Source organism: Sinohyriopsis cumingii, chromosome 6 (assembly GCF_028554795.1).
Source record: "Sinohyriopsis cumingii isolate HCF-2022 chromosome 6, ASM2855479v2, whole genome shotgun sequence".
Lineage (NCBI taxonomy): Eukaryota > Metazoa > Mollusca > Bivalvia > Unionida > Unionidae > Sinohyriopsis > Sinohyriopsis cumingii.
The window spans coordinates 66,173,380-66,187,673 of NC_142966.1; the positions used below are offsets into that span (position 1 = coordinate 66,173,380).

The 14,294-nt window shown below is 42.3% G+C and overlaps 1 protein-coding gene across 2 annotated transcripts in view; it reads left to right on the forward strand.

The window, feature by feature from the left end:
- The window catches only part of LOC149797116 (uncharacterized), a 74,715-nt gene that overhangs the window by 17,045 nt on the left and 43,376 nt on the right, over nucleotides 1-14,294 (forward strand). The window lies entirely within an intron of this gene.

The following is a 14,294-nucleotide window of genomic DNA, read 5'->3' on the forward strand; positions in this document are numbered from 1 at the left end:
ACGTGTTTTTTATAATAGACAAATCATCTCGATAACTGGGATTAATTTCATGATACGATTGCGCATTTGTGTGCAAGTCCGCGGGGATTTCATGAGGTGGATTTTTGGGCCATCCTAGTATGGTTCTTATTGAACTGTTATAAATATCAACCATATACCCCGGTGTGCTTATTTCAATCGTCGACGATAACGTCGGTTCATGAACCGTAATAGCGATTTTTGATTCTTTTCCTGTGATCGATTTTATCCTGCGTTGAAATTCTTTATTGATTTGTTCTATTTGGTATGACCCAGTTGGTATTGTAACCTCATTCCAGTCTGGGGTCCCATCGGGTTTATTTGTCCATGCAAAAACCAGCGAGTTATTAGGTTGTTGTCCGTTAAATGCGTTCGCTCGGATATTAGGCCAACTGTGATATACTCGCAATTTTGCCAGCGCTATTTCCTTTACTGGAACCGGCGATGGGAAGTTCACACTGAATTCGGGTTTCGTTGACGTTATTGATATCATATTTGTTTGTACCGGAGTGGTGTTCTCCGCGATCCGCTGAAGTAATTGAGACCCTTCGGGGTTCAGCGACATTATTATTATTCGTTGTCTTTAGTGTCTAATTTCAACAACCAGGTGGTTCCGGCTTCTAGTTGAAAATCCTCGATTTTTGACATCGCGGAGCTATACAACTGGACCATCGTGGAGAATTCAACATCGGATACGAACAAATTATCAATTGACAACGAGATCAACCCGGATAATTTCGAGTACGCGTCGGATACTATTTGATGTTTTACTGTATACTCGTTGAGTTTTTTCTGAAAACACGATGATATCTTCCTAGTGATTGCGTTGGTGACTCCAGCAATTGTTGTCATCGCGGAGACGGCGATTGGAACAGCGATCGGGGCTATCGTGGTCACCGTGGATAAAACGACGCCGGTACCGGCCACTATACCCGACATCGAGTACACGACCGCGTCGATGGCGGTTATTTTTCTGCGGTATTTTTTTATTTTTGCGCGGTATTGTTCGGAAAGCGTTTTCAAATTCGCGGAGAATTCTTTTGCGGTATCGAATCGATATTGATGTGACGTCGGTGATACCTCTGATTCAATTTCCTTGGTGGTCATTTTTATTTTAAAAGAGCTAGTGTTTTTAATTACTTAGATCCGCTACAAATTCCACATACCATGTAATGTTTGTCCTAAATAGACCGCTATCAACGGCCTTAATCACAAACCGTTCAATTGTGTCCTTGTCTATAATTGTTGATATTATATTGTTAAACCCGGATGAACTCGACGATGATATACTAAACTGCATCGCCGAAATCAATGTCAATCGATAAATGCCCTTAACAGTTGCGGTGATATCTACTGTATTCTGTGTAGGAGTCCAATCGAATGATCCATGCTGAATTGTGTATACTGTGTTGATGAAGTTCTTATGAGGGATTTTTATTTTTTCGAGTTGCTCTGCCATTCTCGGTATTCCGTCTCTAATCACTTCAACAATAAGTTTGATTATTCTTATTTCCTGTCCATACGCAGTGATATCATTTATGGTTATTGTGATTTCATCCGGTTTGATATTTTTTTTACCAAAGAATTTATCAACGGCGCTATCAATCCTGTTAACATTTTTTCGTAACGAGGGTAAATTGGCCGACAGTATCGTAAACTCCAAAATAGCATTTTTTATTGTTTCAAGATTTGGTTCGGTTACCGTCGGGGTCCCGAAAAAACTAGCGGTAGTGAGCTGTATATCGGTGATAGATTTTTTCACATGCGCGTCAAGTTCGATCACGGATTCATTCAACCTTATAGCACTGTCTCGGATTAATTCTATCATTCTCTCTATCTCCACTATATGTCGACCCGGTCTGAGTCGTCCGTCGCTGGTATACAGCGCGATAGTGTCCTCGGCGGTATCACGCTGTCGTATTAAAACGTCATTCAGCGACACATTACTGGATTTCAATTTACCCTGGCGGTCTTGAAATACAACTATTTCGCCCGGGTCAACACTGGTTAAATTCAACGTATCAGCGATTTCATCCTCGATTAGTTTTTTTATGTCGGCGGCGGCCGTTTCCGTGGGTTTTTTCAGCGCCGAAACCAGTCGTCCCCAGATATCAATCATTATTATTGTAAATTGTTATTCTCTAAAATCCGTTGAGCTTCTACGACCCCACTAGTGTATTCGTTTACAACCACATGAGGTGGTTTCCGCGATGATGAAATCGCCGCAAGTACGTTCAATACTTCACGACCGCATATCGGCGGGTCACTCAATTGCTGTGTTGGCAGCGTGGAATAAAAAACCCGGGCTGAACACGCCCGGGCTGAACACGCCCGGATATACCGCATGAACTCTTTCGGCGGGGCTAACCCGTATGAATCAAAATAGACGATTGCACGCGGATCAATCGCGTATGCAACCCAATGAGTTCCCGCTCCGGAGGACCCATCGAGGTTAATTATGCCTGTTTCAGTATTCCTTGGGGCCGCCGGTAATTGATCCCTCATAAAAACACCTCTGAAGTTTTTTATCGCTAGCGCGTTTGCGGCGTCTATTAAATCAAAATTAGACATGGGAGTCATTGACTCCTGAGTCAATAAACGGTTCCCGGTAGTCTTAGACCCTTTCCCGAATACCATGAATACGGGGTTCCCCGGTAGTCTTAGACCCTTTCCGGCCACGGGTCGTTTTTTTTTGTAGCCTTTCCCGGTTGCCTTCTTCAATGCCATTCCCGCCGCGGTACCAACGGCCCCCAACGCCGCCGCCTTAGCCACTGCTGGTGCGGCCGCGGCAATCAACGCTGGAATCGCAGCTAACAGCGGAAATATCCCACCGGTCTTTTCCATGTTTTTAATTGCTGCAGCTGAAAAATCTATTTGAACTCCCTTTTTATTCTCCATCGCATTATTGAAATGTTTTATTTGACGCGCCGTCAACGATATCTTATGATTACCACCCGCCATCTGCGACGGCTTCAGCGTTATTGTGGTCCCGCATTGTTTAGCCGACTTTGATCGTAATTTCTTAACTTGACCATCAGTCAACTCTACACTGACGACACTATACGACATTTTATTGTAAACGCGTTTTGTGCTTTCAATTACATGTTTTCCACTGGCGCATCAACGATTCTCATTCGTCCACCAACACCTTCTAGCAGCATTGATTTATCGCTGAGAATGACAGCAACCGCTCTATAATTGGCACCAGCCGGGGCTATACGAGCTCTGAAGTGTATATCAACGACGGACTGTCTCGTTAAATCAAGATGTTCCAACGAAAAGTAATAAATCGGATACAGGTTTTTAAAATCAAGTTGTGATATTTGCAAACCAGTGTCGACGTTTTGATCACGACCCATATATGACAGCAATCGATGATACACACGTGCGATATGGTTGTCGCCGTAATTAAGCTGTATATCCTCGGATGGTTCCTGTTGTCCGTTTATTCTCAGCGAAACCTCCATGACTCCTAATCGATCAAATATCATATGGCTGCGTTCTTGATTACCCAATCGTTCCCTATTCTGTAGCGCTATGAATATATGACGCGGGGCTGAAACACTCTGTTTTGATGCTAGGTGCCATGTAAACGTATCGGCGACGTTATCCTCTTTAGCATCAGTTGTTACCGCTAGCCAACTCAACAACGATTTCCCCCCCTGTTCCATAAATGCTAACAATCGTGCTTCCGTGGTAACTGATGGAGTCAGCACCGTCATCCACAATGCCATTTTAGTTAAAACGACTTTACCGGCAGCGACGCCAGCAGCATGCCATATTGCATTGTTATCATCGCCCCTTCGCGTCAGCGCAATTGTATGCTTAGCCCCATAGATGACTTTTCTAACATTTCTGCAGAATCCAAATATGTGATGGAGTGGAATCGCGCATGAAAACTTTCGGCGTGGTCCTTGCAACATCCCTACTCGTGTTGCGAATCCCAGATTGTAATCATTGTTGATACTTTTCATAATAGTAAAATCAGCGCCTGGTCTTGCCCTGCGGTCTGGGTTGGCTGCTTCAGCTTGATTAGCAACTGAAGTATCTTGTGGTGTCAGCACGTTAACGTACTGAAGATGGTCAGCGTTATCGGTGGAGTCCTTTGCGAACATTATAGATGGGCCCGCCGATCTTGTATAATCATCTGAATACCTCGCTAACCCAATTATCGTCGTTGCAACATCAACCTCGCGTTCTATTGATTCAATTTCTCGCCCGTCAATAAGATATCTGGCGCTCTCAAATAACGCCATGATACCGTTGTTGACGAAGCCAACTCGAACACGATGGTCTTCTGCGTATGGTGCATTATCGGCGGCATTTGTCACGAGTTCTCCCTCAATTTCGATAAACGCTTCACACGGTAGAAAGTATTTACTGGTATCTTGGACTTGAAGTTCAATTCGCGATCGTAGGTCGGGTTGCGCTGCATAATAAGAATAATATTGATAATCGCGGACAGAATCATCCCTGTGCACTGGGGCGTCCATATCAAACGCGGGATCAGCGGTTCGCGCAAACATTTTATTATTTATCATGTTGATGTTTTCAATTGCGATTTTTTCGTCGTAAATTCTTTGAATTTAAACCACTCCCCGCTATCGCGTTCATGAGCGCGTTGGTTGCCGCATCGGCGGATGGCTCAGCCATTGATGGCTTCGTCGCCAACGACTGAATCGTCGCCAACGACTCTAGTTTTTCTTCCACGGCGTTATTTATTACTTTACTGACATTTGCAGGCATCACTGTCGTTGATGGCATTACCGGTGGTTTCTGTTTTTTTCTCCTGGATTTCACCAACGACATTAGTTTGTCCCGCGCGGCTGAAAACGCCCTTCCGGCAACATCTCCAATGGCACTAATTCCCTTATCACGAATAACATCAATAGCCTTCATTCCTAATTGTTTGGCTAACGGCGCTACTTTTGGAGCCATTCTTGCAAATAACCCCGCAATGGTGCTACCGAGACCATCTCCGTACCATGCGCGGTAAACAGGCAATCGCGAGTTTACCACGTAGACGAGTACTGGTTTATCATGGTTGTAGTGTATGATCATCCTTATTAAAAACACCAGTTTTCCAATTAATCATCCACGAGTTCGTCTATGAGCGTTCGATATGCATTAATGTCCATGATACCGCCTGCAAATAAACGCTTGCAAATATCGGCGGCCTCATTGATTATTTCCGTAGAGTTATTTCCGGCTCGTTTTCCTCCAATTAGTACCTCTAGCCGTGATATATCACTGAGAACACTACCAGGACAGGTAACGCCGTAGGATTCTTTACCAACAGAGTATCCTTTTCCTTTTTTTGGTGTTCTACTCTTAACTTTCTCGAGGAATTTATCGTAATCGGGATCACCACGATGTGGTAATGCTTCTCTATGTTTACTCGCTAAATACACTATTCTTGCCCAGTTCTCCGTCGAGGTTATTTTTTTCTTGTAACCTTCATTGATATACTCATCTCGAATGTTCTTAGTTGATGTTGTAGCAACAAAATTAACTAATTCTTCATCGTCGTCGATGTCTCTAATTTGATCTATTGCGGACTTTTTAAGAACATTACGGGGTATATTTCCCTCTTTCTTTTTTTCTTTCGATGTTTCTTCGGGTGTTTCTTCGGGTATTTCTTCTTCTGGTTCTTTCGCAGTAGCACCTAATTCTTCCTCGTCGGCCATTGTAACATAGGGTTCTTGTGGTTCGGTTATAGCGAGTGGTGGTAGCCTCCGTGTTGTAGCAGCCGCTAGTGTTTCTAAAGACTTTTTTGTTTGTTCGGTCTGAGCCGCTATCTTTTCAAGCGCATCGAGGACGGGTACAGTTGCCGCCGTAACATCTTTGGTCGCTTTAGTTACCGGGGTAAAGAGTTGTTCGCTTCCAACAGTAAAATCGGTTTGTAGTTGCTGCCGCGTTTGAAGTTGTTCTCGGACCCTGTCTCGTAACGGTATGAACTTTTTAAGCGCCGCTAGCCGCTCTCTGGCTAGCCGAGTAGTAAGTGATTCGCCTACCATTATTTCAATTGCGAAGCAATTTCTAATTTCTCGCCGGAGTTTTCGTCTATAATCCTTCTAATGTTTTTGATCTTACTAGAAATCTCCCGGCGTCGTTCATAAACACGTCCAAGTTTTTTTCGTATTATTTCAACGGCAGTAAATAGTCCAATGAATGCATTTGAGTCATTGTGGTACAAGTTTTCATTGATCGTATGTTGTAATCGTTTTATAAAAAAGTACTCGCGGGCCAGGGTAAAACGCCCCCGTTTCGATTGTTCGTTAATAATTTCATAATCGGATAATATTTTTTCACTGTCGAGACCATCAGATAATTCAATTCCTTGATTTTTTAATTTTGAAATCTCGGCTAATATATTATTGATGTCTTCGATATTCATTATTCTTATAAAACATCTTGTTTTTAAATAAAAAAAATGAAAACCCGTGTATCAATCCCGAGGTGTTCATACTTTGTTTTCTTCCGGAACAGACAATAACGTTTCACACTGTCATGGTGGCCTTGTCAGCGCCATAGGCGCCGGTGACTTCGTCACTCGCTAATTTCTGTTATATATGAAAATCGAATTCTATGCCCGGTCTTTTTTGAGATTGCTGTTTGATATACTCGTTCTGCAACAAATTGTATTGAGGCTCTACAAATATCGAAATATTTTCCTGCCGCATGCATGGAGTGAAATGTTTTTTCCTCGTGAGTTGTTGTATCAAATGACTTTACGCTTTTTGCTTTTTTTGAGCATTTACCAGTTTGGCCTTTTTTGGTATTCTGACTTTGCGAGATAGCTTGCAAGTTTATAAGAGAATTATCAGTCTTATTATTATTAATATGATCAATCACAAGCCCATTTTCGATTAATCCGTTGAATGCTTCAAATACAATCCTGTGAACATAATATTTTTTTCCCCCGGCACCAAACATCAAATACCCGTGATTATTCACGGTACCAATCGGCTTCTTCAGTTTGCGGTTTCTAACAATACCGTCGCGAGATGCCTCGTAATTGACGAGCACAGGATGCGGCTGAAATTCTTGGTCCATTTATATAATAATACTACTTGTCTAATTTATTATTTGGTTTAATTATGAATCTTTCAACGTAGTCTTGGGGGGTTTTAATGACGAAGTCAGCGGTGGGGTCAATGACGGCGTTTTTAATTCGCTTGTCATAATAGCGTTTTAGTTCCCTGTATCGCTTTCCGCCACAATTGATACACAACTGGGATTTTCCTCTTACACCGACGTGGCAAACCAAGCACGGGAGGGGCCCAAGAGAACCATTACGAACGCTTTGTAAATGATATCCGCAGAATTCACCTCTACATGATTTATTGCACGGGGTTGTCGACCCAATCATCAACCATTTGCAGTGATTCATTATACTATATTCTTTCATTTAAATACTTGTTTTAATTATATGGATGAGTTCGAGAGATTAGCAGCAATTAAGCCCCGGAAAAATATTAAGTTCAATCTCGATAGAGTCCTCAAGGACACACCAAAAGCGTTAATAAACGATAGAACCCTGTTGAATAAAATACGCGATTGTATCAATGAATTCAAGCGTGATGGTGCATCTCATAGTTGGTCAACATTTCGAATTGATGGTGTTGTTGATGCTACCATGAACGACAACCGCGCAGCAACGATAATATCACAACTTGACGGTAAAAGGTATTTCTTCAGAGTAAAATTTATTGTCCGGGTGAAATCAGGTGATTGGATCATACGTGATAAATTTGAACCAGTTCTCAGCGACAAGAAAACAGTCATTGTCAGCCGCGACTCCAAGCCGGGGTTGTTAACCGGAATTGACAGACCATACTATGAACGAGCGTATCCTGAAACAGCAGTTGTTTATGGAATATACCCGTTAAATAAGAAACCTGATATCGGAAAACTGAAACCAATGAGACAGTCAACGGGGATAAATTGTGTAGCAGAACGAATAATAGAGCATTTTACAAATGCGTGTCGAGGAAACAAATTAACTGATTTACGACGCAGCAAAATCAACCAGTGGGAACTAACCGTAAAAGAGCGAGGAGCAACCATCAGCGACATAGCGAGATTGGAAACGTCGTTGAGATTCCCAATAACCGTTACAACGATAACTGGTGAAGTATTATACGAATCGAAGTACAAATCGAAGGGAGCCCCAATCAAAATTATTGATCATAACGAACACGCATGGACGCCCGCGATCACAATATTTCCACGGGATAGAACAGTAAAGTATATACCCGAAGAATTCCTGGGAGAACAATTCTCCAGGGATGGTTTTCTCGCGGAGAGGAAACTATTTGATGCTATTGCCTACTTGTGTAAAAACGACCCTGTATCAGTGTGGTTACTTCGCAGCGCTGAAAACGATGCGGATACCTTTGATCAGTTTGTAAGACCAAACGGCGAATTATATCGCACTGAAGCATTTCACAACAGGATGAAAAAAACCGCCATGGAATTTGAAGAGCATGATGAACAACTGCTAACAAATTGTTTTACGATTCCATCGGTTGTAGCTCATGTTGCAGCAAGGAAAAATGCGTGGAGACCAACGCGCAAGGAATTTTTACCAGATGTACAATCCAGTTGTTTGGAATACTATCACGGTGGACTATGGAACACTGAATACAACCGCGACGCTATGATTTCCGTTGATATGGTTGCCTGTTATCCAGCGAGTTTTCTCGGGTATGGATCCGCCGCTGAGTACTTTAGACGATTTGGACACCCCAAACATGAAATGACTCGTGTTGCTATTAATGGACCACTGCCTGATTTTGATTTAACCGGATTCGCTCGCATAGTATCATTTGAATTCGCGGCAGGACTTCATCGCTGTTGTTATATTTGGATCGGTAGACACATAGCTGAAAAGAAGTGGTTGCCAATAGCGCTGCTACGGTATATGATTGATTGTAGCATGCTTGTATCGTTGATTGTCAGTGACGCGATTATATCATATCGGGCGCAGACTGAAGTCTGGTTACCAGAACCAGAGCGTCTAGATAGTATAATTGACGAGTCCAGAGCACACATTGATGCCGACGAGGAATATATCATCGAATGGTCCAAAAAGATATTCAACCAACGAAACCGCGAGGCAAAAGATCTCGGTAGAAGAATAATTGGTAAGTTCACACAAGGTGGAAAAAACTGCGATTACAAACGATATTGCTCACGGCTGATTATAGATGACGCAGAATATCATTTCGTAATCAAGGACGCAGTGGCAAAAAATAGATACGTGAACTGCAAAACAGCTTTCTTGTCCAATGGAACAAGGTTGGGTACAGTTGTTACCTACAGCGACGGAGACAGCCCGGCGTATCCACATTTGAGGGCGTCTATGCTGGGTTATGCCGCTATCAATTTATTCTCGATGATAAATAGATTCCCCGATACCGCGGTTAGAGTAGCCGTTGATTCGTTTTATGTTGACGTAGCGTATAAGGAAAACGTAGCCGAGTTTACTAGTCCGGACGAGAGTTGGGGTACATGGAGAATTAAAAATGAAATACGACGCGATTATTCCCCGTCAGCAGATGTCATCGTTGAGAACAATTACCTACGCGGTGATAATTTATCAGAATGGTCTAATGCACCATCGTGTTCTGATCCAATTTGTAGACACAAGACGGTTTATTTAAGCGGCTGTGGCGGGTCAGGAAAGACGACTCGGGCAATTGAATTATTTCGAACGCGGGCAAGTATAATCGTGCTTACACCGACCCATAGACTAGCGCGAGAAATAAAACAACGAAATGTTGACGCCGTTACTTATCACAGCTTTTTTCGATACAGCGGCGGTGAGTGGACTCCTGATCGAATGGGTGAAAAATTTATTCCCGACATTATCATCTGGGATGAGATATGTACTGTTTCGTTAGACGTTTTACAAATGTTTCTTGATTGGTTGGTGCTCGCGAATACAGCGGTGATCATGTGTGGCGACCATGGTCAACCACCACCATTTGTCGGCGAGGGTCCACATGATTGGTTGAGCGGGTTCGTAGACTATTATGAAGAAACCGATACTGATTATCGAGCACTTGATGAACAACTGCGCGAGGTTAAAAAATTAATCAGATTACAGCCGGATAGAGTTCAATGTGAAATAATTCGCGAGGTGATTCCGGAAACGCCGTTAAATGAATTCTGGGAAACATGGAGACCAAACGATTTGATTGTAGCAAGTAGAAAGATAGTCAGAGACACACTTCAGCGGAGGTTGTTTACGTTGCATAAGGAAAAGTTTCCAACGCGTCCAGTGCCGTTATGTTATAGACCCGCGGATACACGGCGGCAGAACATTGAAGTTGAAATCCCGGGCCCGACAGCGTCAGGGATAAAAAAACAAATTCTTGTGCTGAATGATATTGTGCTCGTTGATATCAGCGTCGTCGAGGACGCGCTACGTGCTGATAAATCCCCGTGGACGCTAGGATACGCAACGACAATACATTCCTCGCAAGGATTGACTATCACGGATACAATTGTTTGGATAGTTGATAATCGCATCGAATGGTCAAATCTAGTCTATCTTGCAGTGTCCAGAGTACGGAGAATGAATCAGCTTCGAAGAATTGTTATTGACGGAGTCAGTGACGAAGCCAGTGACGACAACGACATCATCGATGTAACCGTCATTGATAGAAAACTCTCGGGTTACCGCCAACAGGATAAAAAAAAACAGCGGCGTTTTGATATTGATGCTGAATTAATAATTGCGTTACGACAACAACAGAATAATCACTGCGCGAGTTGTAATTGTGTAATGCGCTGGCGTTATTCGGATAAAGACGCTCGCCAATTTACCGTGGACAGGATCGATAACAGTCTCGGTCATGTCAAAAACAATGTGAGGTTGACATGTCTTGAGTGCAATAGACGCAACGGCGCTAGTTAAGACCACGCGGGGGTAATTGAGTATCGTCAGGTATCACTTGTAGTTGCTCGCGTGTAAATCCGCGCTGAGGAGCAGTTGAATCCAGTCTATAGATCGGTGGTCTACCAGTTGATCGTGTTATCGTTGATATGTTATGCGTGGTAACACTCCAAATAGGATCAGTAGCTCTTTTTTTACCGCCTTCAAGCTCTCCTGGTTCATATAGATATCTAACAGTGACATCGCCAAGAATCGGCTTGGAAACGCTATTTATTTTTGATTTTCCGGGTATATACTCGTATTTAATCGCGTCGCTGGGCTTCATGTTGATTGCTCGGGTAATCTCGTTATTTAACGCTGCAATTACACCTGGCAACCTTTTAACCCATTCACGAGATCGTTTTTCTTGGATGAATTCCTTCGCGTATTGATATCCAAATAACCGTTCAGTCCGATTGAATCGTTCAACAATTGCCTGATCACGATGTAGCGCAGTATGACCTCGTCGTATCGCGACGCTATGATGTTTCAGCGTTGATAAAACAGCACCGCGAAATTCACTACCGGGATCAACTTGTAATAGATTTGGCCAGCGCAGAGGGCCTCTTCGATAAATTCTTTCAAACGCAGCGGCTACTTCAGTTGCCGACTTTGTTTTTAACGGCTCCGCTTGTTTGTATCGACTCGCAACATCAACTACGGTTAGCGCGTATTTGTAACCGTTGTCATGCGGCAAAAATAGTATATCAGCTTGATGAACCTCATTAGGTACGCTGACATCAAAGCGCGAGAAGTTGATTTGTTTAGGCGGTGGTAGATAGATTTGCCATATAGCCTGTTTGGATAACCAATTAGCCGCAGTGGTCTTTGTTACCTTTGCAGCGCTTGCAAGCTTACCAATTGCGGCCTTCCCCTTCCAGTATCCTCTCGGAGAATAATAGATGGATTCCATGTTGTTATTATAAACGCTAGCGTTTTCAATTACCAGCGCGAGAAGCTCCGCTTCCAATCATTAATTTACCTTTCATAGCCGATTTTACCAACCATGAGGCCAATTTTTCTTTGACGGATTTATCAGGAATAGCATTTAATGCGTGAATTAATTTTACGTCCGCGATATGACGCTGTTGCAGATCGCTACTTTTGTAAGCAACATCATGAACATGACACGCCTTATCGATAGCGTTTATTGGATACTCACCGGGTCGCGGCTGATTTTGATCATCGAGTCTGATATCTAATCGTGTTCCGGGGCCACAGTAGTTATATCCTGGGAGGTGTTTTTCTCCTGGATACTTTGCCCACGGTGTTCCGGGGAGTTTTGATAACTTGGCTGCAATATCACCTCCTCGCTTTTTTTTAAAACATCCCCGGGTTTAATAGAAATAAATCTAAATTTCTTTGTACCGCATTGTACACACTTACCAGTAAGCGCCGATCTGTTATTTCTTGTTGTAGCGGTTGTCATATCATTTGTGCCAGTACGTACTCTACACTTCACACAATATAGATCCATAATTTATGTATAGAAATATGAATATAATTGATTTTTCGGCGACTAAAACAAGAGAATCAGTTAAGCATGTTGCAGCGTTACCAAACTCGATCCGGATGATTATCATCGGACCATCTGGATCCGGCAAGACGCAATTGTTACTCAATTTAATAATGAGATGGATGAAGTGGGATAAGTTGTATTTGGTTGCTCCTAGCGTAGATGATCAACGATGCTACGAGGTGTTGAAAGATTTCAACGAGAATGCATCAGCGATCGCTAAAAAAAATGTCATCGAGTTTATTACAGATATCAATGATGCACCGGGTATTGATGATATTGATGGCGACGTTAACAATCTAGTCGTGTACGATGATGTTATGTTAGACAATCAAAAAAACAAAGCTAGGATATTTTCCAGAGGCAGGCATAAAAACACTGACGTGATATATGTCACTCAACGATACACTCAGATTCCAAAAGTAATTAGAGACAACTGTAATATTCTTGCTGTGTTCAACGGCGTTGATACACACACGCTACGAAATATTTGGCAGACATGGTGCGGCGGTGACATGGACTTTAATGTTTTTCGAAACTTTTTTAGTCATGCTCAGTCGACCCCACATGGATTCGTAACGATAAATTTACATGATCCTCGGACACGATATCGTATCGGACTTGACCAAATATTCGGTTAGTTGTAAATAATTTTCATTGTAAGCAGCAGAGGGGGCGATGACATCGACGCGGTCGTCGATGTGCTTACCGGACGCTGACGACGCTGGGGATCGACGCGCAGAAAGTGTTAATTAAACCAAATGACGACGCGACGATCCCCCAACGACGTCGTCGTTTTTTTTTTTACCAGGCGCTGACGACACTAGATCGTTGAGTGCAGAAAGTAATAATTAAGCAAAATAACGATTGGACAAAATGTCCGATTCGCCCCCTCTGCTGCTATGCATGCATGCATGCATGCATACATCCATACATACATACATACATGCATGCATGTATACATACATACATACATACATACATACATACATACATACATACATACATACATACATACATACATGCATGCATACATACATACATACACATATTTGTATCTTAAAGTGTGTGTGCCTATGATAAATGTGTGATTCATTACCTCAAGGACTACTTATATGTTCTTTTGAATAGTGCATCCAGCTACAAACCTAAGCTAGCGACTGCATCATAGGTTGTAAATTTGTCCGTGCCATTATACTAGTCAGTCATTGCTTAAACAAGTATCATATACTATCTTATATTTCAACACAAATCATTCTTAAACCTATAATTGGCTGGTAACTTATTACTATCTCATAGTGAATTTTATATAGGCTTTTATCATTGACCCTTATCCTCCACTGGCCTCACCTTAACCTGGTAACCTTTAATATTCACCTTCAGTCACTGGTTAAGCCCTATTATTTTCGTTTTCTCGGTTACACTGTAGCTGCAATGGTAGCTGTGGTAGTATGTTCTTTTGTATGATTGACTGTGAGCTCATTTGTAGTTGGTGCTCTCATGGAAATGTGAGGCTCAGTGTTGTGAATTAGTCATAATTATCATATAGAGGCGAATTAGATTTTATTTGTCTATAGGTGTTCGAATAATGTCAATGAAAGTTTTCAACTCATGCGACCTTGAACGTTGCACGTCTAATTTTTGCAAAGGTATATCTTCGATATAAAATTAACTGAGACTAATTTAATGTTAATTCTGACTATCTCATGAACAGCGTCTATCTTGCAAAAGCAGTTTCCTCATTCTTATGTTCATAATGTGAAGGACAAGTCGTTTGTAATAGAATAGTTCTCCTTTCAACACTGGATCTTTTCT